Genomic DNA, 24,668 nt, shown 5'->3' with positions numbered 1-24,668 from the left:
TTTAATGGATTTTGAGATCGCGATCATTCTGTGATTGCATTTTTTGGTTGAATGGATAAATGTTTATTACCTGGGATCTTAACTTGTCTTTTAATAATGAATCTCATGATTCTATTCTCTATTTTCTTGTAAATACTTTTGACCACTCACAATGAGTAGTGGTCAATATTTGTGCAGCTTATTTGTAGGCTCTGTTTTCTGTTGAGTTAGAATATACATGTCTAAGCAAACAGATCAATTATAATTTCTTTAAAATGCATGATTATTTCAAAATAATGATATCATGAACTTTATTGGAAAGAAATTGACACTTTCCGGCATTTAATGTTGCCACAATATCTCAGTTACTGTTCAAAGTAAAGCAAATTTTATTCTGTGATCATTCAACTTCAACTTAACACATGCTACTGTGAGGATATGAACATTTCTACTGCTCTCTTGGACATTGTCAAGGAATTATTATTCTCTTCATTTGCAAGTGGCAGTGATGTGTTTAGATTGAGAATTTTTCTACTGCAAATAGTTGCTCAGACTTTACCATTGTAATGATGAGAACATTAGAAATGATTGCAAAGCCATTAAGGTGTGACATTGATGACAGGCTTCCTGAGTACCCAGATGTGTAGTAAAATGCAGAAATTAAATTGCTGCCAAAATTTATCTGGGCCTTTATGGGAGGCAGTGTTTTGCTTCCTTTTCTGGTGTGTTCAGTAATTATACATTAACTTTAAGAATGTATGAATGATTGTCACCCTTGGGTCATGAGATACAACTGGGCTTTTTAATGGGACAATAGAGACTTAAAAATAGAGGATTGTGAGGTAAGGAAATGTTAGATTGTTGTGGAGTTGGTTTACAAAAGTTGGCAGAACATTGTGGGCCAAAAGGCCTATATGTGCTGGAATGTTCTATGTTAAGTCAACATTGCAACATCCCTGGCTTTAAAACATTCAATTATGCTATTTTTTTAGATAATTGTTTAGAAATGTTGGATTTTGTCTTGTGTATATTTGAATCTTTTATTTCATGATATGTTTAATGGTTAAAATATCAGTTCAGTTTGCTTCCAAGTTAGTTGGCTGATCAGCATGCTTAAGCAACTATTGTCAAGGAAGGGATGTTCATACCACAGATTGTTCACAAAGAAAACCAACTGCCAATCACTTCAGTGTTGAATACAACATCTGGACCATTGTATGTTTTACACCATTGATTTTTATTCTGCATTCGAATCCTCTTGTAAATATTGATTACAAATCCTTAGACTTCACAACAAGAAGCAGCCACCACCTAAATGCTCTGCCTGGCAAAAGAATGCTTTGATTCATTCAAACATCATTACTAAACCAATGGATTAGGAAAGCCCCAATGGGCTTGGGTTTGCGCTTCAGAAATTGGGTGAGCATGTGGTTTGTGCACGAGGGTTTGTTTTACAGCAGAAACTGCTTGTCCTTTGGAGCAGTGAGTTGAGTCTATGAACCATTAAGCCACGAATCCACTTTGTCAGAACTTTGGTGCAAGGATGAAAAATGAGCTTGACAACCTTGATGAATAGCTGTGTCCCAGAACATGTTTGTTGTGGGAAGAAGTAGCACTCACTTGCTGGTATGTTCCATCACTTCAGTTTCAAAGCTCCCTCACGCACTGATGAGTTAGAAGTAAAATGCTCTTCGTGCCTGCTCTTATTGGGGAAAAAAATATTACCCTGGCTGTGGGAAGAGGTTGCTATATGTCTGCACTTTAATGAATTGAATCAAAAAAAGTTGGCAAATGCTATTTAACTAAATAACCGTTATACTAAATTAAAAAGAGGAAGTTGAGTTATTTAATTTAATTTATGCACCTCTATCTTTATTTACATATATATATTCCTTTCATTTTTGGCCACAATTTTATAGCTTTTTTTAAAATACAAGGTCATGAGGAATGTCAATGCTGGTTAGGAAGCCATATCTGCAGACACTGCAAATATTATTTGTTTTTGATCTAAATCCTGATAATATCATCAGTGTTGAGGGAGGCAAGGAAATGCAAGGATGTTTTATTTATATGAAAGTAAATTGTTGGAAGAAAATGTAGAGGAAAACTGTGAATCCGTGAGGGTGATTGATTATCGGCGAGGGACCCCCCCGCCCCCCCCCCCCCCCCTGAAAGGAAAGCTGATTGGACATAGAGGCTTGGTAACAAGGGAGGGGAAAGGAGTTTCATTAGAGGTGGTAGGAGGGCAAGATTAGTGGACGGTAAGTGGGTAATTAGCAGGTATTGAGACGAGAGCAGCAAGCAGTCTGCTGGAGAAACTAAAGACCTGCAGATCCTGAAAAATGAATCTAAACATAATCTGTTAGAGAAACTCAGTGGATTGAGCGGCATTGGTGGTAGAAAAAAAGTAGCTGACGCTTTGGGCTGAAACCTTTGAGATAAATGTCTCGATTAAAGGTTTCAGCCCGAAACCGTGACCGTTCTTTTACTCCCCCTGATGCTGCTCAACTTGCTGAGTTTCTCCAGTAGATTTTTTGCTGCTCTGGATTCCAGAAATCTCTTGTGTGCCTTGAGTAAGGGGTTGAGATTATTAGAGAGTGTATGCAAAGGAGGAAGTGAGTGGGAGAATATATTCAGAGATCTCTCTTTTACCAGAAATGTGTAAATACAACATTGTTCTGCTCCTATCATGTGTTGTCCAGAAAACCATCATTACTTCTGCTGATGTTGTGTCTTTTTACATTGCCAAAAACAGTCAAGCTAGTTTGGTGGAACACTGTCATATTAAGTTTGGGATTGAACAATCAAGTGAAATATTTGGAGCAAGCCTTTGTAAAAGGAAGAGAACAGAAAAGGTTGGAAGTACACAAAAAGTTGAGTTAAATTTAGGAAAAGATAAATGGTCTTTCATCAGAACTGATAAACTCTTCATCTCTACATATCAAGTTAAATCTGTTGTCATCTGATTGTAAAAGTACAAACCGATGAAATAATGTTCTCTGCTCCTCAGTACAAATAAATGCAGACATAACACACATGCAGACAAACAATACATATGCAGGACAAGTATTTCATCTATATAAAGAAATTGTTTCATGAATTTATTCTCACTGCCCGTGGGAAGAAGCTACTCCTCAGCCCGGTGGTGCTGGCTCTGATGCTCTTGATGGAAGCCAGCTGAAAGATGGTCTGAAATGTGGTCCTTGATGATTTTGCATACACTCTTCAGACTACAATCCCAGATTGAATATACTGAGTATCTTCAAGTATTCCATTTTAGATTTCCAGCAACTACTGTAGCTTGCTCTTGGATTTTTGAGTTGTTGGAATAGACTTCAAGGACATTGAGAAGTTTAGAAATTGACCTGTGTAAGAGACAACTAGAATCTCCACTTGAGCATGAAATTCAAGTCCAATTAGCACGTGGGTCCAATCTAGAACTCTGAGTAGCAAACTGCAGTGAACTGGGATTCACTGGTAGTATGTGGTGCTGATGGCTGGCTCCGCCTTCACCTGCACACATAACCCCAGTTTCCCGCCTAAATCCAGAACCTTTCTGAAGACTTCTGTGAGACCCTACCCTCAGTTATAAGCTAATAAAAGTGTTTGTTCTCCCTTCAGTTGTGAGAGCTTTTATTCACGTGAACCCTCATGTGAACCCAAATGTTTTGCTAGAGTACACCCTAGAACTGACTTAAAGCCAGCATAGTCCATAATATTCAAGATTAGATTGGGTAACCAAGCTCTCCACTTAGCACACTGTTGACTAGAGTGAAGTAAAAGAAATTGAAGTGTTCAGATTGGAGCCCTATGGAGCAAGAAAAGGTAGTGACTAGGATTGACCACACCTGGAGGAATTTGAATGCAGATCGATTGATAAAGAGGACATAGCCTCTGATCATGGAGTGTTGATTTACAATGCCTTAATCTTTTTGACACATGCAGTCGATTTCCATTGTAATTAGACTTAAAAAAAAATTATTGTAAGTCTTCTGCAAAGACTTTCAAATTATGCTATTATTGGTTTGTAGGGGCTGTTCCCTGTTATAATTGTGGATGAAGGATTTTCCAACTGTAAATATTAAAATGTGTTTCAATTGTATCAAGTCACTGTCTGCTGGAAAAACTCAGTGGGTCAAGCAGCATAGTGGAATAAAGAGAACGGTCAGTTTTGTGCCAGAGCTCTCCATCAAAACTATTTACTCTATGCATGTTTTTTTTTTTTTTTATTATATGGCGAGCTCTCCACTGGCCACCGTGACAGAGGTGCACCAAAGAAAAGGTACAAGGACTGCCTAAAGAAATCTCTTGGTGCCTGCCACATTGACCACCGCCAGTGGGCTGATAACGCCTCAAACCGTGCATCTTGGCGCCTCACAGTTTGGCGGGCAGCAGCCTCCTTTGAAGAAGACCGCAGAGCCCACCTCACTGACAAAAGGCAAAGGAGGAAAAACCCAACACCCAACCCCAACCAACCAATTTTCCCTTGCAACCGCTGCAATCGTGTCTGCCTGTCCTGCATCGGACTGGTCAGCCACAAACGAGCCTGCAGCTGACGTGGACTTTTTTTTACCCCCTCCATAAATCTTCGTCCGCGAAGCCAAGCCAAAGAAAAGAAGAAAAAAACTCTATGCATGTACATCTGTGTCTAAGCATCACCTTCATCTGGTGACTGACGTTACTCTCTGTGAACAACATCTTGGGAGATCCATGAACTTGAAGTCCTTCTCAGCGCTTCCCATTTTGTTTGGGCTTCCCTTTCATTCACTGTCGCTGCAGCATTCAAGTTAATATCTGGAAGAATAGCAGTCAACATAAATATTCCACCTTTTGATAAATGGATGCAAACATCTGCTGCTAAATGATCCAAATCCTCGGACTGATATGAATAAATAATATACTTATCCTCATTGAGGACACCCATAAATTTTGTCTGGTGTATTGAACACATTTAAAATGTATTAATTTTTTTTTGAAAACTACTTCTACTCGATAGGCTCTCAGTGTGTACTATTAGTATAGCCAATAGCCCCTTTACATCTTTAACTGAACTCTGCTTCCATGGGAGAGAAACATTGATGCCAGGAACCTTTTAATGTTGTATTTGCCTCAGTGGATTGGGAATAACCAATGTTGCAGGAGGTCTGTTACCCTTGGCCCACTTGTCCTATGAAGCAAGATTACTGAGCTCGAGCTCTTCTCTTTGGAGCAATGAAGAATGAGAAGTGTCTTAATGGAGATAAATAAGATTGAGGGGCATAGGCAGGGTGGAGAGTCAACCAATATCTTTTTCCCAGGATAACAATAACAAATGCCAGAGAACATCCGTTTAATGTGAATGGAGGAAATTTGAGGGGCGATGTCAGGTAAGCTTTTTTTTTAATTCAAAGAGTGGTGGGTGTCTGGAGTGCATTGGTGAGAGTGGTCATGGAGGATGATGCAATAGGGACATTTACAAGATCCTTGTTCACTGCTCTAGATGCTTGTTACACAATGCAAGTTGTCACTGGAAAGTACGCTTCGGGTCTTGGTAGTATTCCATGCATCTTCTGAAGTTTGGATGCACGTGGTCCAGACATGAATGCTGGAGATCCTGACCAAACCTTTGATGTGGTCTGGCCTCCTGAGTTTTATTCTGTGTCTGCAGAGCAGATAGACTGGGAAGTTACTCCAGCTCTTGCCCTCAACATCCTGCTTTGTAGTTGCTCATTAGAAGGAAATGAAACAAAATGAACCATACAGACTGGAGTCATTGGGTCATAGAACACAGAGCAAGCCCATTCATCCAACTTATCCATGCTAGCCAAGTTGTTGTACTGGGCTGGTCCCTTTTGCCTGCATTTGGTCCATAAGGCTAAATAAACAATAGTACATTAATTAAATTATTTGAGCAAGTGACTGGGCACGTCCAAATGCATACTTGGCCACCAGATACAGTGTGAGCAAGATTCCCTTCAGTCTTATTCAGCTTCAAAGGAACGGCTAGTCTGTTCTCCTTGTTACTGCAGTCTCTGAATGGAAACTCCCTTTATAATGTATGATGGAGAATGCTAGGAGTGCAGATGTTTTGAGGAAATCATAACATTTTAGACCTATCTTCCAGAGCTCTTCAAAACATGGTGTGATTTATTCTTTGTATCTGGGTCCATTCCAGAATAATTAAGGAATAATTGTCATAATTAAAGCACAATTTCATTATTATCATACTATTTGAATATTGGGATTGTTCAAGGGGAGAACTGATTATATTTTATCAGTTCATCTGTTCCGATGCTGGTCAGACAATGGGGTAACTTGGTTGTTGCAGAGCTGTGGGTTCTGTGAAGGAGCTGTGGTTATTTTTGCTCTTTTTTTGTGACCTTGAGCATTGTAGTCAATTTGAAAGAGTGTGGCTCTGTGAACAAAGTACATTATGTGGAAAGGCTTGTGATAATTTTACCTGCCTCTCAATTGAGAGTTGACTGCTGTCCATAAAGAATGTTTTGTAAGTAGCTCCGGCTTAATGTGTAATAAGACTGACGAGCTTGCAACATTACAAGCATCAATACTCATTGAATACACTTTCTATGTGTTGACTGGTTAGACACATAGTTCCGAAAGTGCTGAAGTCATTGTAAACTCTCAACTAACTTTTAATGGGTTCAATTATCAATTTTAAAAGGAAGCAGGTTAAGATGAACATATCTATTTGAAGTGTGTGATTAGAATTTAATCTGCAGTAACTGAGAACGTATCTGGCAAAACTGTGGAAAAGACAGTTTGGAATTACAGCTGTAAACTGAAGGAAGTGCTGATAATTTGCCACAACCAAGGCAAAATGTACATGAGTGAACCAACGTTGTACAAAGGCACCAAGTGGACATAATAGCGCATGGTGATTGTAAGCATTGTAAAAAGGCAATGAACAGCACTGATGAAATACAAGTGTCCTCAGTTGTTCAAGGAAGCTTAGCTATTGGCTTTGAAACTACATGAGGAAAATTCCCTTTCTTTGTAAAGTTTACAAAGGAAAGCTGCCTTTGCAGTGAAGGCAGGGATTCTACCTTTGAAAGGAATAGAAATTACAAAGTCAATAGATTATTAAATTGGTGGGTTTGTACCCAGTGGTGTGCACTTCTGCTTTGATTTGCTGTTCAATCCCTCCTTTTTATATGTCCTTGTTTTGTCAATAAAAGATTAATTTTCTAACTGGAGGGTTCTGATTGGATGTTTCAAGAAGGATTGAAACTGGAACAGCCAATAAAATGAAAAACTGGGAAAAGACAAAGTGAGCTTGAAAGTGGCTGGAAAATGGATGATTGAAAAATGAATTGAAGGGCCAGGGAAAAACATCTGTGTTTTTCTATAAAAGTAGAAAATTCTGGAAGTAAACAAGAAGTCTGCAGGTGCTGGGAGAATCTGTGGGGCAAACTGCATCTGTAAAAGGCAATGAAAAGTTGATGTTTTGGATCAAAAATCTTTCCTCTGGAAGAACCAAATGGGCACTTGTATGAAAGAGTTGGAGGGGGTGGGGAAGATGCACAGGCTGGCAGGTGATGTGAATACAGTTGGGAGGAGGAAGAAGAAAAAGGAGCTAAGAGGTAAGAAGCAGTAAGGGCAAAGGGCTGAGGAAGATGCCCTCTGATATAAAGGGAAGGTGGGGGGGGGGGGGCGGAAGGAAGGTGCAGGTGACAGGAAGATGGGGAGAGGAAAAGAGGAGGAGGAATAGGGCCGGAGCTAATGTGGGGAGGGGGAGAGGGAGGTGGAGGGAACTACTAGAAATTGGAGGCTCCTATTGATGCCATCTGGTTGGAGACCACTGAGATAGGATTATAAGGTGCTGTTCTTCCAATTTGCGTGTGCTCTCAACAAGGCATTACATTATGCCATGGGCAGACTTGTCTGTGTGAAGTATGCAGCAGATTATTCAGCATTTACAGTGAAGAAACAGTTGCCTCAAATTGATGATTTTCCATGCTTTAGTTTTGTAATCATGCTAATTACAGGTGGGCATGGCGGCATCACTGTCCAAAGTTGAGGGCTATGGCAGGCCAGGAAAAGAAGGTTTGGAAGTTGGATGAAGGGCAAGGCAATAAAAGAAATAGGAGCAGGAGTTGGCCATCTGCTGCATTGAGCCAGCTCTGCCATTTCTAAAGGTCACGGCTGATCTGGGCTTTGCTCCTTTTAACTTTAATTCCCCTATTCTTCAATAATCTATCCATTGGTGTCTTAAATGCTGTTAATGGCATCATAATGCACAATGCTATGGATATTGAAGTGCTAGCGACCCAGGTTTGAATAATGTGCTGTCTCTAAGGAGTTTGTATGTTCTCCCTATGTCCTGCATTGATTTTTTTTTGCAGGTGCCCTGGTTTCCTCCCACCCTCCAAAAATGTATTGCATTGGGATGTCAAGTGGTTAATTGGGCAGCATGAGTTTCAATGGCCAGAATTGGCTTCTGCCACATTGTAAGTAAATAAAATGAGTTTGCATTTCTTCTTTCCTTGAGCTCTTGCTGATTGTAATGAAAAAAAAAAATAAAAGGAGTTTCACTTTGAAATTGCCTCTCACAACATTGTAAAACACTTTACAAGTGTTCTTTTTGACTGTGGCTAAATGCTTTGCACATTAAATGGTATAACAAAAATTAGGCTATTTACTTGAACTAATCCTTTCCAAAGGAATGAGACTGCTCCAGAATTTCTCATCTAAATAATCAGCTTAACCTTCTGTTCTTGACTTCCATTTTATCTGAATGGAGTTTAAGTTCATTGCCTCAATTATACCTTATTGGAGGGAGTCCTGCATTCACATCCTCTTGGATCAATGGAAACCTGTTTATGGAAACCAGATCATACAATGAATTATCTGGCAGATGATCAGTTCCAACACTGTGGACCAGAACACCCAGAAGAATATGTCTAGACTTTGAAAGAGTCTCAAGGGTTCTTTCTTGAAGGAGATGGCATAGACAGCTTCAGTTTAAAGATTCATCTGCAGGATGGAAGCACAATTTTTTGTATCTCCATTTTCATATTTTTGGATATTGCCATCATATGGAAGAGAGCAGCAAAACAATATGGAGATTGTTGAATTTTGCCTGCAGTTTACTTAAAAGTTTTAATTCCTCAATTTCACTGTCAGTGGAAATTCAATGTTGGGGTTTCTGGGATTGGATTCAACTTTTTTAATGACATTAAGATTTTGTTCAAAAAAAAAATTGGGGACCTTTTTGGAACTTGTACTGTGACTGATTGGTTGGGGGGTGGGGGTGGGGGAGTCAAATAGTACTTGTAGGTTTGAGCCATTTAGCAAAATGCTAAGCTCTTTTGATGCTGAAATATCCTACAATTCTTTAATGCAATATAAACATTACAAGGCAAAATTTGCAAAGCAGTACTTCTGTTAAAACTGCACTTGAGGTGGAACAAGATGTGTTCTAGCCACTTGTGCAGATGAGATTTGCATTTTTAAATCTGATAGAGCCACAGTCAATGTACCACACTTCTTCTATCTGCACAAATCAGTAGCAACACACAATCTGTGACAGGAACTCAGTGGAGAGAGCAACATCAGTGGGCAAAAATATAACTGTCAACCTTGTGGACTGGAGCCCTCCATCAGGACTGAGACTTTGAGCAGAGTGAGAGCAGGTGCAATGAGGACAGGTGGGAGGGGTAGATCAGGGGCCAGTGGGAGAATGGTGAACCAAGGAGAGGTGCAGGATGATGGACAGAGAGGGTGGATGGGAAAGGGGACAAAACTTGGGGCAGGGAAGGGGAGATAAAAGAATGAAAGTAGTTCAGAAAAAGAGAGAGAAGACACATTGCATGAAAATGAAAAATTCTATGTTCATACCATTGAGCTATACACTGGAGGTGTCTTAATTTGTGCTGAGCCTCACTTAGACAGTAGAGGCACGGGTTAGTATGGCAATGGCATGTGATTGGGAGCTCAGGATTATTATTGCAGATGCTATAGATCAGCATGTGTTTCCAGTGTGGTATCTTGAGCAGAAGCTTAAAAATGTGATAAAGAATGAATGGGTTTAACTGTAAAGCTGATCAATCTACTTTTTGAAAACAATTAAAGATTTGTTAGCTTGATTATTTAATATCAGCTGCAGCATTGATTGGAAATGATGTCAGCATTTGCTGGAGGTACTGTATGTAGTGGGTCAGGCAGCCTCTGCAGAGGGAGGTGCAACTTTATCACTTCATGCCAATGAATTGGAAGACTGCGAAAACAGTTTTTGACTTGCAGGAGGGCGGAGGTATGTAGAGAATGAAAGGAATGACTAAGATGGGGTGGAGACTAAAGTTGCCCGGGTGAAACGAATGTTGTTGTCAAGAGAAGCTTGCTAATCATAACTGTGGAATGTATGGAAAGAGGGAGGAACTGAGGTACTAAAGAAAAGCATGTTGCAGATATCTGGTGCAGAACTGTCATTCCTGGAAATCCAAAATGACATAATGCAGGGAACACCCAGCAGACCACATAGCAGCTATAGAGAGAGAAAAGTTGTCATTGGTAGATGGTTTATGAAAATCATTTGTAGCACAAACAGGAATGACTAGTTAGCGGAATTTGTTGAGTTCGATATCAAATCCAAAGGACTGAAACTTGCTCAGGTCGATGAGATGCTGGCTTTGAGCTTTCCCTTGCTGTAATTGGTGGTGGGGGGGCGGGGGGGGGGGGGACTTTCTAGTGGAAGGTCTATCTGATTGATTTCTCAGAACTGGCCAATTTAATCCACCTGCATCATTTTTTTGGGAATACTTTAAAAATTTCATATATGTAGTGTATAAACATTCATTCACATCCATCATATTAGTACATTAACTCGACCACAAAAGAGAATTACACCCCATCCCCTTAAATCTCCCTAACCCCAATCCCCCAAACAGAAACAATCATTACCTATACATTTTTGTATTGTAAATTGTGCTAGGATAGGCCAAGGAACAGCAGGGACTTAACCATCAAGTAACTATCTACACCATCACCTGGATCATTAACTTTATTCTCTCCCCACAAATGTGGATTGATCAGGGTTGTCCATGATTTTTATTCATTCCATATCTCCAGTAGTTTGTATGTTCTGCCTCTTGCATTTATTTCTCTGTCTACTGCCTCATTCGTTATCCTTCATTTACACATTCCAACAGATTGGCTTTGATTCTAAGTATTCATCGCTTCTCAGACATCACCCAAGTTATTTGGGTTCTGGGCCTGGTCACACTCATGTTGTCCCAGTCTTCCATAGATCAACAAAAAAAAAAGATTTGTTCACTCGCCTTGACTCCTCTGATGAGTGGATATCAACCTAAGAAGTTGATTCCTTTTCTCTTTCCACAGATGCTGCCTGTCCTGATGAGTTACCTGCGACATTTTCTCTTATTTTAGATTTACAGCAGCTGCACAGTTTTGCTTTTTAATTGGAATGTTAATTATATATTTTTGTTAAATTTTGCCACAAAGTTACTTTGAAATTGGTGAAAGCAATTTAATAAAACCTAAAGGTTATGGGTGATCAGGTCAGGTTGGATTTGTTGGATGAAGGGTCTGTTTTGGTGTGTCTAGTTCCGACTACCCAATTGCTTAAGAGCCCAGGAAAGAAGGATAGAAGTTGGGCTCAAGCGTCTACTATTCAATCTGATCATGGCATGGCTGCTGTAAATGTTGGATCTGTCGATGTCCAATTTCAACTACCCCCACCACCCCAACCAGAATTACCATGAAGCACTGAACAAAAGGTAAGCTTCACTGTTTACAGATCTCTGCAGATTTTGAGAATCTTTCTTGTGAGATCAGTTTGCTTGGGCCCCTTTGTCATCTTCACCTTGCTCAATTAACTCTGAGATATCTGCACTTTTTCCATTTCTGGACTCCTGAGTATTCTTGATTTTAATCACTTCATTTTTAGTGGCTGTGCCCTTGCACAAGCTTTCTGCTACAAAATCTACATTCGCTGCCTCACTAACTCTTTCCTACTTGTAAAATATTAATCAAAATCCTCCCTTGCTTGATCCAATCCCTGTTTATGTGGCTTAATGTCAAATTTGTGGAAAATATGCATCAAGAGAAAAATGAGAATACTCTGCCCCTGTAGTCAGCTCCACACTTTTGTAACTTCATGGCTTTTCTCCAGTTCACTGTTCCTGCCTATTCCTTGCAAACCTTTACTAAATAATTTAATTAATTTTTAATGATACAGCACAGTAGAAGGTCCCTCTGGCCCATGAAATCTGTGCAGCCAATTTCACTCCATGCATTTGGGAGGGTGGGAGGAAAGCTCATGGACATCACAGGGAGAACATACAAACACCTTACAGACGGTGATAAATTCTAACCTAGGTCATTGGCACAGTAATAGCGTTGTGCTAACCTCAAAGATTGAGTTCAGGTAAATGAGTTATGATCCAATTGAAGGACAAAGTCCTGATGGAATGTGGCTGAATTGATGTCAGAGATATTAGCATGAGTGGGTGAATCTCGAATGAGTGGACAGAGTTATAAGGGGACTCTAATGGGCAGAAATGTTTTTTCCCACCAATGGTGGTAATTTCTGGTTTCCTCCACTCTTTGTGAAAGTTGGATCAATGGAGGAGGTAGATACATAGTAATTTATTTTTAAAAGTGCAAGGCTTGGTATTAAAGAGAAAAGTACAGTTAAACAATGCCTTATCTTTTACAAATGGGTTTGAGAAACTAGTTCAACAAGAAAGAAACTCCTTGAATCGAGATGTTTGTTTTCAAACGTATACCTTCTACATGAGAGAGTGGGTAGAAAGAACATGACAAGGATGGGAAGAATTCTTTAATGGGAAAAGTGTTCAATGCTTTTCAGAGGCAGTAGGAGATGAACTGGTCAACGGAGAGGATGTTGGGTTGTGTGACAGCCTCTACAGGACTGGGTAGAGACTTGTGCAATCCTTCCTCAATGCAGAAGATACTTCCTCTTCACTTAATCATGTCCTTAATGAAGATGCATCTTTTTCAACAAGATGATTGGGCAAATCACGTGTCAATCGTGTTCAGAGACAGCACTCCTTTGTCATTGGAGACTGATTTTTGTAAATTGTCACTTGCTCTTCTCCATTTACACAATTTGTTTTCTTGTTTCATTGGGACAAGTTATTTTAGTTTCTGTTTGTACTTCAAATCCATTCTGTTTACTAATTACGAAGGCTTTCCCTTCTGCAAGTCTCATGATTTTGCTCAGGTCCAATTCATCTGTTGATGTGGTGAGGTAAGTTAATACCACCTTTCATAACTGTACATGGGGTGCTAGAAAAGTAATGTAGAAACTTAGAACTTAGAATTCAAAGAACAATGATGCTATTTTTAAAAAAGGAGCAAGAAGATTCCACAAATAACAAATGATTAGCAGATGAGAGCATGTAATTTCCATATTGATTGAGAGATAAAATTGGGCCTACAGCAGTTGATCTCTGCTTATTTGTAGCTAGGTCTGTAGGATTCTATTACAAGCAGTTTAGTAGGCACCCGAGGCCTCTGATTAATATCTGAATGACAATACCACTTCAACATTCCCAGAGTACTGAGAGCTAACTTTAGCAGACGACCCGAAGCTGGGTGGCATTGTAATCTGTGTAGAGGCTGTTAAGAGTGTGCAGGGTGACTTGGACAGGTTGGGCGAGTGGGCAGATGCATTATAATGTGGATAAGTGTAGGGTTATCCACTTTGGAGGAAAGAATGGGAGGGCTGAGTACTATCTTAATGGTATCCAATTAGGAAAAGGGGAGATGCAAAGAGACCTGGGTGTCGCCATGCATCAGTCATTAAAAGTGGGCAGGCAGGTGCAGCAAGCAGTAAAAAAGGCGAATGGTATGTTGGCGTTCACATCAAGAGGATTCGAGTTCAGGAGCAGAGAGGTATTGATGCAGTTGTATAGGGCCTTGGTGAGACCTCATCTGGAGTATTGTGTTCAGTTTTGGTCTCCTTATCTGAGGAAGGACATCATTGCCATGGAGAGAGTGCAGAAAAGGTTTACCAGATTGATACCAGGGATGCCGGTACTTGCATATGAAGAAAGTCTAGAACGACTGGGCTTGTACTCACTGGAGTTTAGACGATTAAGAGGAGATTTAATAGAAACGTTCAAAATTTTTAAGGGATTTGACAGGCTAGATGCAGGAAGATTGTTCCCAACGTTGAGCAAGTCTAGAACCAGGGGTCACAGTCCTTTAGGACTGAGATGAGGAAGATTTTTTTCACTCAGAGGGTGGTGAATTTATGGAATTCTCTGCCACAGTAAGTGATTGAGGCCAGTTCCATAGCTATACTTAAGAGAGAGTTAGATTTAGTACTTGTGACTAGGGGGATCAGGGGGTATGGAGAGAGAGCTGGAACAGGGTACTGAGTGGATGATCAGCCATGATCAAAATGAATGGCAGTTTATGCTTGAAAGGCCAAATGGCCTACTCCTACACCTATTTTCTATGTTTCTATTACTTAGGAAAACCATTAAATGTCTGAATGAGATCATTTCATTGAACAGAAATCATTGGATAACATTTTACAATTGGCTCTAAATGAATATCTCTGTGAATCCCAGATGGTAACATGATCAGAAATGCAGACAATCATTGAACCAATGGGATAGCTTATCCATTATTTTGTATTCTACATGGGGGAAAAAGTAATGCTTTGCTTTAGTGTGAATAGTTAATCATATTGATTCCAATTAAACTATATTCTACCAATTCAAATGAAACAAGATTAGACTATTTGCTTTGTTTGCATTAAAGAAATGTGCAGCCCACTTCCTGAGATGCTAATTTCCTTTTGAATTGAACTGCTACACATATGATGGGATACTTATCTTGATCTGTTGCTTGCTTATTATCTGCAATTCCAATTATTAGAATTCTCTCTCTTTGGCAAGTGACAGTGTTTAACATTCAATTGCAGTCTTTTCTGATTAGATTTTGTGAGTGCCACAGATGTGTTTTTAAAAAAAAAAAAAAAATTGGTTCCAAATTAGCTGATGGAAGCCCATGAAGACAAGAGCCCCCCCCCACTGTTTTATGGAAGCTCTTGGTGAACATTAGTCAGCAGGGCCAGCATATAGGCACATCTTTGCATAATCATACTGATAGAACCATAGAACATTACAGCAAAGAAACAGGGCTATTTGTTCCTTTGAGTCTGTACTGAACCAATTTTTTTTCCTAGTCCCACTGACCTGCAGCAAGTTCATAGCCATCCATACCTCGCCCATCCATATACCTATCTAAATTCCACTTAAATGTTAAAATTGAGTCCGCATTCACCATTTCAAGTAACAGCTTGATCCACACTCCCACCATTCTTTATGTGAAGAAGTTCCCCCTCGTGTTTTCCCCCTAAACTTTCTCCTTTCACTCTTAACCCTTGTCCTCTGCTATGTATCTCCCCTACCCTCAGTGGAAAAAGCCTACCTGCATTTACTCTGTCTATCCCCCTCATAATTTTAAATACCTCTAGCAAATCTCCCATCATTCTTCCATGCTCCAGGGAATGAAGTCCTAACCTGTTTAACCTTTCCCTATAACTCAGTTCCTGAAGTCTGGGCAACATCCTAGTAAATCTTCTCTGCACTCTTTCTATCGTATTGATGCCTTTCCTGTAGTTAAGTGACCAAAACTGCACACAATATTCCAAATTTGGCCTCACCAATGTCTTGTACAACTTTAACATAGCATCCTAACTCCTGTACTCAAAACTTTGATTTATGAAGGCCAATATGCCAAAAAGCTCTCTTTACAACCCTATCCATCGATTGGAGGATTAGAGTTCAGGAGCAGAGAGGTATTGATGCAGTTGTTTAGGGAATTGTATCTGTATTCTCAAATCCCCCTGTTCTACGCACTCCTGAGTACCCTACCATTCACCGTGTATGTCCTTTCTTGGATCTTAGTTCCTGCCCTTCAATCAAGGCCTTCACTGATCTGTTAGCTGCATTAAACTTCTGGTTGTATGGATCCAAATGCATTAATAAGATGAAATTATGATGAGTGCTGGTCATTTACATGCACAGATGCACCAACATTTTCACTTACTGCAACTACACAAATATGCAAGGTGCACCAATTACTGTTGTATAAATTGCCACAATATGCTAAGACTGAAAAAAGATATAATGATTATAAAATGGTAGATAAATATTAAGAGTTTCAATTAGTGGAAGATGAATTGAGGAAAGTTTGTTGTTTTGGCATCAGATTCTCAATCATTCTGTATTTTGCCACATTTCCATTTATTTGGCCAACATCTGCGTTGATGTCAGCAAATTTATCAATTTTATATTGGAGCCAAACTTGGTGAGTATAACACGAGTGCATTTGTAATTGAGCAGGGAAGTATCCCCCTGTGTTGATGGTCTGTAAGGAAGATCTGATGTTGCTGACCTGCATTGATTGGGTCTCTGCCTACTGTTGTAGTGGGGCATGCCACAAGCTGAGATCCGATGGAGGGAACCTGTGACCCTGCCCATGGATCATTCTGATGAGAATGAGCATCTATTGTCATAAATTCTAGTAGATCATACAGATGGTCTGAAATTCTTGTGGCATCTGCACAGGTACATATACTAATTGCTTGTTAAGTTAAATAATATAATATTTATCTATTCTATTGTATTAACTTTTTTAAGAGTTGCAGTTAGCAGAAAACAAATGTGATATTACAATAATGCAGATAGATCTTGATACAGTCATGGAGAGATACTGCATGGAAATAGACCTTTAGTCCACTGAATCTCTGGCAAGAGTCAACCACACATTTGTGCAAACTTTATTCTCCCCATTTTCTCTTGCATTTCCCTCTTTTTTCTCCCTCCCCCACTCCAGATTCTACTACCACCTACATACAGATAATTTATCATGGTCAGTTAATCCACTTTGGGGGTGTGGGAGGGAATTAGAAACACCAGGAGGAAATCCCTGCTGCTGCTGAGGGAATGGGCAAACTCCATTCAAATGGCACCTGAGATCAGGATGATACTGGGTCTCTGACAGTGACATGAATCACTGCATCACTGTGCTCTCTTCCTCATCAAAGCCCAATATCTGATGATCAGAGAATTGGAAATAATTTTACAAAAATGATGCAAAGTACTAAAAGATGATGCTATAACATGACCTACCCAGTCCCGTTTCTGCTTCAAATGTTCCTTCTCAGTCAGATGAGTCTCTTGTAGAAAAGCAATATCAACCTTCATCTTCTTAATATAGTCCAATATTTTGTTCCTTTTTATCGGGTGATTAAGCCCCTTAACATTAAATGTTGCAAAATTCAAATTATTAATTTTTCCCTTTAGAGTGGCACCCCACACAAAATAAAAAGCTCCTGTTTAAAAAAAACCTAAACTAAACTTTAAAACAAATCAAAAATTAACACTTAAACTAAAAAATTAAACATAATATAGATAAACCACCTCCCTCTCAAAAAGAAAACCACCGTAGTGGTACCCTCCCTCTATAGACTGGGTGTGGTCAGGACCACTAGTGGCAGACAATTTCGGAAGTTTCAGTCATCGCGGGCCTGGCAAGATGGCGTAGAGGGCAGATGTGCGGTCCTAATCCTCCCCAGCCAGTTTTTTTTAAACGACCGTTTTTAAACTTGAAGTATATAAATGTTTTATTTTTAATTCTAAGTACATTATTTGTCTATAATGGTGGCTAATATTAAAAAAACCTAAGACTCAATTACAGAAAAAACTACTTTTTAAAAGTGCTGAAGAACTGAGGCCTACCTGTCCAGTTGGAACCACGGAGTTGCCGTCTGGAACCTCCAAGCCACAGAGAACTCCAGCTAGGTTAAATATTACGCCGGCGCCAGTCTTGTCTCCATAACTTGTGCCAGCTTGCTGACGAGACCGGCCGACATTGACCCAAGCGTTTGTGATGTCGGGCGCACGGGCGACCCGACTGAGCAGAGAGCCCGCGCTGCTATCGGGGGAGTTGAGGGCATGCAGGATGACGTTGGAGACTGCCCCTGCACAGCCCCTGGTCTTGCCAGGCATGCGCGGTACCTCCAGGGTCCGTGATTTGTTGGAACATGTGTGGTCTGCGGGGGAGGGGCCTGAATGGTGGCACCCCGACTACATCGGGGTGCTGTCGTCAGGTGTACAGGCCTGCAACTGCACAGGAAATGGCCTGACAACAGTGGAACAAGAAGAAGACTTACCAAAAATGGCCAGTTCACAGGAACAATTGGAGGAGGAGTTTGTAGATGGTAGACCTCAAGATGTGGTACTGGAATCTGGATTGAACTCTATTTTTACTGTTGTTGAAGGGATTGCCTATCGTATGCATAATATGTCTCAACAAATGACTCAAGTGACAACTGCAATGTTTAATATGTCTAAAGATATATCTACACTTAAGAGAGATGTTAATAAATGCCTTACTTCAGTGGATGTAGTACAAGAAAATTAAAAAAAAAATTTAGACAGCTTTTTCTGAATGTAAAGAGCAAGTTGTGCGTAATAAGGATAAAACAGAGAAAATGGAAGATTGGTTTGTGGATTGGGGAATCCAGAAGAGAGATTTATTGAAAAAGATTGATTCACTGGAAAATCAAAGTTGGAGAAATAATGTAAAAATTGTGGGCCTTCCAGATCCAATAAAATTTTTTAAAGGACTGGATCCCTGAGATGTTGGGTAAAGAGTTCTTTCTGGGTGGTTTAGTATTGGAGAAGGCACATGGAGTGCTAAGGAAGAAACCGTTACCGGGACAACCATTACGAGCAGTTTTAATTTGGTGCCTGAATTATCAGGATAGAGAAATGATTTTGCGGTTGGTGGTACGGAAGGGAAGACAAAGTCAAACTCCAATGATGAGTCAGAATAATAGAGTTTCCTTTTATGCAGATTTGAGTCAAGAAATTATTAGATGTCAATGGGAGTTTAATTCAGCTAAAGATGTGTTGTGGCGGAAAGGATATAAATTTGCTTTTCGATACCCTGCAGTGTTGAAGTTTTTTATGGCAATTATCAATCTCAATTTTTTGAGAATAATCATGATGCAATGGTTTTTGCTAATTCATTACCGGATCTACGTAGTCAGGGAAGAATCTCATTGTCGTCACCTAAAAGAAAGGCCAGTGGAAATGGAAACGGACAGAATGGAAAGAATGGGGGAAAAATGGGAAAGATGGAAAGAGAGGTTTCGACACAGTCTTATTGACGTTGCAGATCCGAACCAGTCATTGGGACTGGAGTCGTTGGGCTGAATATTTTTATGACATTGAACTGTATTATTTTATATATATAATTATATATATACATATATATATTTATTTATATACATATATATTTATATATATATATATATATTTATATATATATATTTATATATATATATTTATATTTATATATATATATTTATATATATATATTTATATATATATATATTTATATTTATATATATATATTTATATTTATATATTTATATTTATATATATATATTTATATTTATATATATATATTTATATTTATATATATATATATATTTATATTTATATATATATATATTTATATATATATATATTTATATTTATATATATATATATATATTTATATTTATATATATATATATATTTATATTTATATATATATATTTATATTTATATATATTTATATTTATATATATATATATATATATATATATTTATATATATATATATATATATATATATATTTATATATATATATTTATATATATATATATATATATATATATATATATATATATATATATATATATATTTATATATATATATAGTATTTCTGGCTGGGGGGAGGTGGATGGCACTGAAATCTTTGATAGTCATCTGCCACTGGTGGGGTTTACCACACCCAGGTTTTTAGGGCGTTCCTACCTTTGGGTGTTTTTTTTTAACTTTTTATTTGGGGAACTAATTATATTCCTTTTTATATAAATTTTTAAAATAATATTAGGGGAGGGAGAGTGAATTTTGTTTATTAGCAAGAGAGCGATCTTTTGTATTAAGTGATTATATTGTTAATTTGTTTAGATGTCTAGTTTGAAATTTGCAACTTTGAATGTTCAGGGATTAAATAATCCAATTAAGCGAAAGAGAGTTTTAGCTTGTATTAAGAAAATGAACATTGATATTTCTTTTTTACAAGAAACATATTTGACCAAAAAAAGAGCATTTAAAATTGAAGAGATTGGGTTGGTCATGTGTTTTTTTTTCTTCATTTAACTCCAAGGCAAAAGGTGTAGCAATTTTAATTCATAAGAATTTATCTTTTGCATACTGTGGAGGGGAATGCTGGAACGGTTTTAAAAGCTGTGTGTAAAATCTTTAACAAATTTTGGACTTTAATTTATATCTATGCACCTAATGTGGATGATGAATGTTTTATTTCAGACGCTTTTTTGTCATGAAGTCAAGCTAATGAAAATATTTTAGTTGGGGGGAATTTCAATTGTGTTTTGGATCCTTTGATGGATAAATCCCCAAAATATATTAGGGAATCAAAGATGGTGATACAAATTGGGGCTTTAATGAAAGATTTAAATTTGTTAGATATTTGGAGAAGGGTTAATCCTAAAGAAAAAAGATTTTTCTTTTCATTCTTCTTGACATGATTAATTTTCTAGAATAGATTTTTTAAAATATTGGCACATTTACAAAGAAAGGTATTGCAGGCAGAATATAAGAGTAGAGTTATATCAGATCATTCTTTATTATATTTTTCCTATGTAAGTTCCGAGGTAGTACTTTTATCCTATAGATGGAGATTTAATACAATGTTGTTGAAAAAACCAGAGTTTGTTACTTTTGTTAGGGAACAGATTGTTTTTTTCTTAGCTGAAAATGCTAATTAAGTTAAAAGTCATTTTGTGTTATGGGGTGCGTTAAAAGCTTACTTAAGTGGGCAAATAGTTAGTTATACTACTAAAGTTAAGAAAGGGTATATGGCTGAAAGTCTTAAATTAGAGAAGCAAATTGATGAACTGGAGAAGGAATTTCAGAAGAGAGTGACAGAAGATCAGAAAATAGCTTTAACTAAATTGAAACTGAGATATAGTATGTTACAGACATCAATTTGAATGTTTACTTAATTGTTCTAAGCAAACATATTATGAGTTGGGTGAGAAGGCACATAAAGTACTTGCATGGCAGTTAAAGAAGGAACAGACCTCATGGGTTATTAATGCTGTTAAAAAGAATTCAACAGTTACCTATAAACCTCAGGAAATTAATGACCAGTTTTATTCATTTTATTAAAAAAATATATACTTCTGAGGGGAGATGGGATAATGGATCTAATGATTCTTTTTTATTTACATTAAAGTTATCAGCATTAGAAGAGGATATTATAGATTTGGAGGCTCAGTTTACAGATTTAGAAATTAGGACGGCTATGTTGGAATTGCCTAATGGCAAGTCACCAGGTGATGATGGGTTTTCAGTGGAATTTTATAAATTATGAAGATTTCTCTTTGGTGTTTGGGGAGGTATTACAACAAGTGACTGAACGTTATGAGTTACTAGAATCTTGTTCCAGTGCTCTAATTACTGTAATTCCAAAGAAAGATAGAGATCTGTTAAAGGTCTTCGTATAGACCTATTTCTTTATTAAATGCCAATTATAAAAAATAATAGCTAAAATGTTATCAAATTGACTTGCTAAATATTTGCCGAAATTGATACATGTAGACCAAACAGGTTTTTATTAAAAATAGACATACTTCAGATAATATTCTTCGATTAATTAGTTTGGTCAATGCATATCGGCAGCAACCTAACCATCCAAAGGTGGTTGCACTTGATGTGGAAAAAAGCTTTTGATAGTGTTGAATGGGATTTTTTATTTAAGGTTTTGGAGAAGTTTAAATTTGGCCCTTTTTTATTGGTTGGGTTAAAGCTTTAAATACAAACCCAACTGCTAGGGTGGTGACAAATGGACAAGTTTCACCGTCGTTTAAATTGACATGTTCTACCCGACAAGGTTGCCCATTGTCAGCAGTCCTGTTTGCATTGGCTATTGAACCATTAGCTCAATTAATCAGGCAAAATGAACAGACACAAGGGATGAGAGTTATGGATGAAGAGTATAAGATTAATTTATTTGCAGACAATGTTTTGATATAGTTAACAAACCCAGAACAATCTTTGCCACATTTACGGAAATGTTTATTACATATCTGGATGTAAAGTTCATTGGGATAAAAGTGAAATTCTACCGGTTGGTGAAGGAGATTATTCAGCATATAAAAATGTTATTAATTTGAATTGGTCAGATAGAATTAAATATTTAGGAATAATTGTGAATACTGAGTATCAATCTTTATTTAAATTAAATTATGTTCCATTATTGAAAAAGATTAAAGCAGACTTAATTAAGTGGAAGGACCTTCCGTTAACTCTAATTGGTTGGGTTAACTGCATTACAATGAATATCTTTCCATGTATTCAATATTTGTTTGAATCAATACCATGTTTTCTTACAAAGAACTTTTTTCAGGACTGAAATAAAGTCACTAGGGAATTTTTATGGAAAGGTAAATTACCAAGGGTATCATGAAGTAAACTTACTTGGAAGTATGCATTAGATGGGTTACAATTACCTTATTTTAAGAACTATTATGAAGCAGCCCAGTTTAAATTTGTTAGTCGTTTGATGGATCTGGATCGGCCTCCAAGTTGGGCTAAAGTTGAGATGGCATGTATTTCTGAAATTGCAGTGCATCAATTTATATTTTGGTGGAATATAAATTTGTTAGGGAAGTATAATATGCTGACATTAAAACATTTATTGATGTTATGGACAAAAAAAAATAATATAGGTTCAAAAGGTAAATTGTCTATTTTAACACCATTATATATTAATCAGCTTATTCCTTTTTCAATATTTAAGAATCATTTAAAGAATTGGGATTCTAAGGGTATAAAAATATTACAGGGTTGCTTTGTAGAAAGACAGTTTCTATTAATCAATTGAAAGAACGCTTTGATATTGCGGAAAATTCTTTGTTTCTTATCAAATTCGATCTTTGGTGAAAAATATGTATGGTAGAGAGATGATTTTACCTGTATTGTCGGAATTCAAGTCTTTGATTTCATTGAAACCAAAAAAGAGCTATATCTCTGTTATGTATCAAGTATTACAAGATAACGTGGATAAGATGGAATGGGAGAAATCTAAACTTAAATGGGAGAATGATTTAACTTTTGTTTTTCCTGAAGAATATTGGATGGATATGTGTTATGATAGTGTAACTAGATTGACGAATGCACGATATGGAATAGTTAATTATAATTTTTTACATCAGTTAAATTGAACTCCCGAGAAATTGAAAAAAATATGGTTTCAGTAAAATTCCTGTTTTAGATGTGGTATATGTGTTGGAACTTTTTTACATACTGTTTGGTCCTGTATGTATGTACAACCATTTTGGGAAGAAATTAAGCTAACTTTGGAAACATTGTATAAATTTAAGTTACCATTAGATCCATCCATTTTTTTTTTACTGGGTTATGTAATTCCTTTAAAGGGATTGGGTTTGGATAAATTCCAAATTGCATTTGTATATTTGGTATTGTCCATAGCTCAAAAATGTGTAGCAAGTACATGGAAAGATAATATAGTGATTTACACAATGCGATGGCATAATGAAATGAAAGCTTTATTATTATGGAAAAAATTAAATTTAAAAAAAAAGGAAGTTTCAGACATCCACCACACAGCAACCGATAATTACTCAAAATATGTACTTTGCTCCGACATGGGGGGAGGGGTGTAGGGGGTGGGTTGGGAAGGGGGTAGTAGGGGGTGGGTTGGGAAGGGGGTAGTAGGGGGTGGGTTGGGAAGGGGGTAGTAGGGGGTGGGTTGGGAAGGGGGTAGTAGGGGTATAGTGTTTTTTTTTTAAGTATTTTGTTTGTACCTGTATGTATTTTACAAAAGTTTTAAATAAAATTTAAAAAAAAAATGATGCAAAGTATTCCAAAATATAAACGTGCCAACTTATCCTTGAAACATTTCTGCTCCATATTCTGTGGATTGGAATATGCCTGCATGTTGTTCTACTCCTTGATTTACTGTACATCTTGCTTCTTTGTTAGTGCAGCTCTGGTCTGATTTATTTGCTTGAATGTTGCCTGTTTGACAGGTTCCTGCTTGATATCTAAATCTCCTTAATCATGTTGCAAATAAATGAATCTTCCTATCACATACACCAGATTCCATGATGAAGGCTGGTTTTTATGTTCTTGAAGCATTTTTTGTTTTAATTTTATAGATATTTTAATTGTCTTGTTTTGACTGTGAGATGACATAATTTCGAAACTCAAGGAGAGCTTTTTTCCCTACTTTTACCAGACTCCAGAGTAAACTTGCACTAGTAAATAATGTTTTTGTTCCATTCTAATCTCTATTGAAAATATCTGTAACTCTACTGTTTCAACTGCTGTATGTTCATAAGTTAATGAGCTGGACTGTTTGCAAAAGAAACTTTCTCAATGCACTACCATCAGAAGAGATTAAAGTGGGTTAAATAACATTTGGTACAAAATCTCAATATGGGTGAAAATTGAAACTGTGGGCTCTCTTTTCTCACAGGTTTTCACCGACGTTCAACGAATCCAAAATTTCTCAGCATTAGCATCAAATATATTTAACATACTTTTGCAAATAGAAATATTCCTTTATGTACTTGAATTATA

At 37.5% G+C, this 24,668-nt stretch overlaps 1 protein-coding gene across 2 annotated transcripts in view; it reads left to right on the top strand.

Moving 5' to 3' along the window:
- ccser1 (coiled-coil serine-rich protein 1) overlaps positions 1-24,668 on the top strand; it is a 1,096,421-nt gene that overhangs the window by 12,928 nt on the left and 1,058,825 nt on the right. Inside the window, exon 1 of one of the 2 annotated variants that reach the window (XM_069925719.1) lies at positions 8,344-8,426. The exons of the other annotated variant lie outside the window; for it this stretch is intronic. The gene's annotated coding sequence lies outside the window, so the exon portion shown is untranslated. Of the gene's footprint in view, positions 1-8,343; positions 8,427-24,668 lie in introns of those variants that run through there. 2 annotated transcript variants of the gene reach the window in all.

The sequence above is a fragment of the Narcine bancroftii genome, chromosome 3, assembly GCF_036971445.1.
Source record: "Narcine bancroftii isolate sNarBan1 chromosome 3, sNarBan1.hap1, whole genome shotgun sequence".
In the NCBI taxonomy this organism is placed as follows: Eukaryota; Metazoa; Chordata; class Chondrichthyes; order Torpediniformes; family Narcinidae; genus Narcine; species Narcine bancroftii.
The sequence above is the reverse complement of the archived record's forward strand: the minus strand, read 5'-3'. Positions and strand labels throughout refer to the sequence as shown.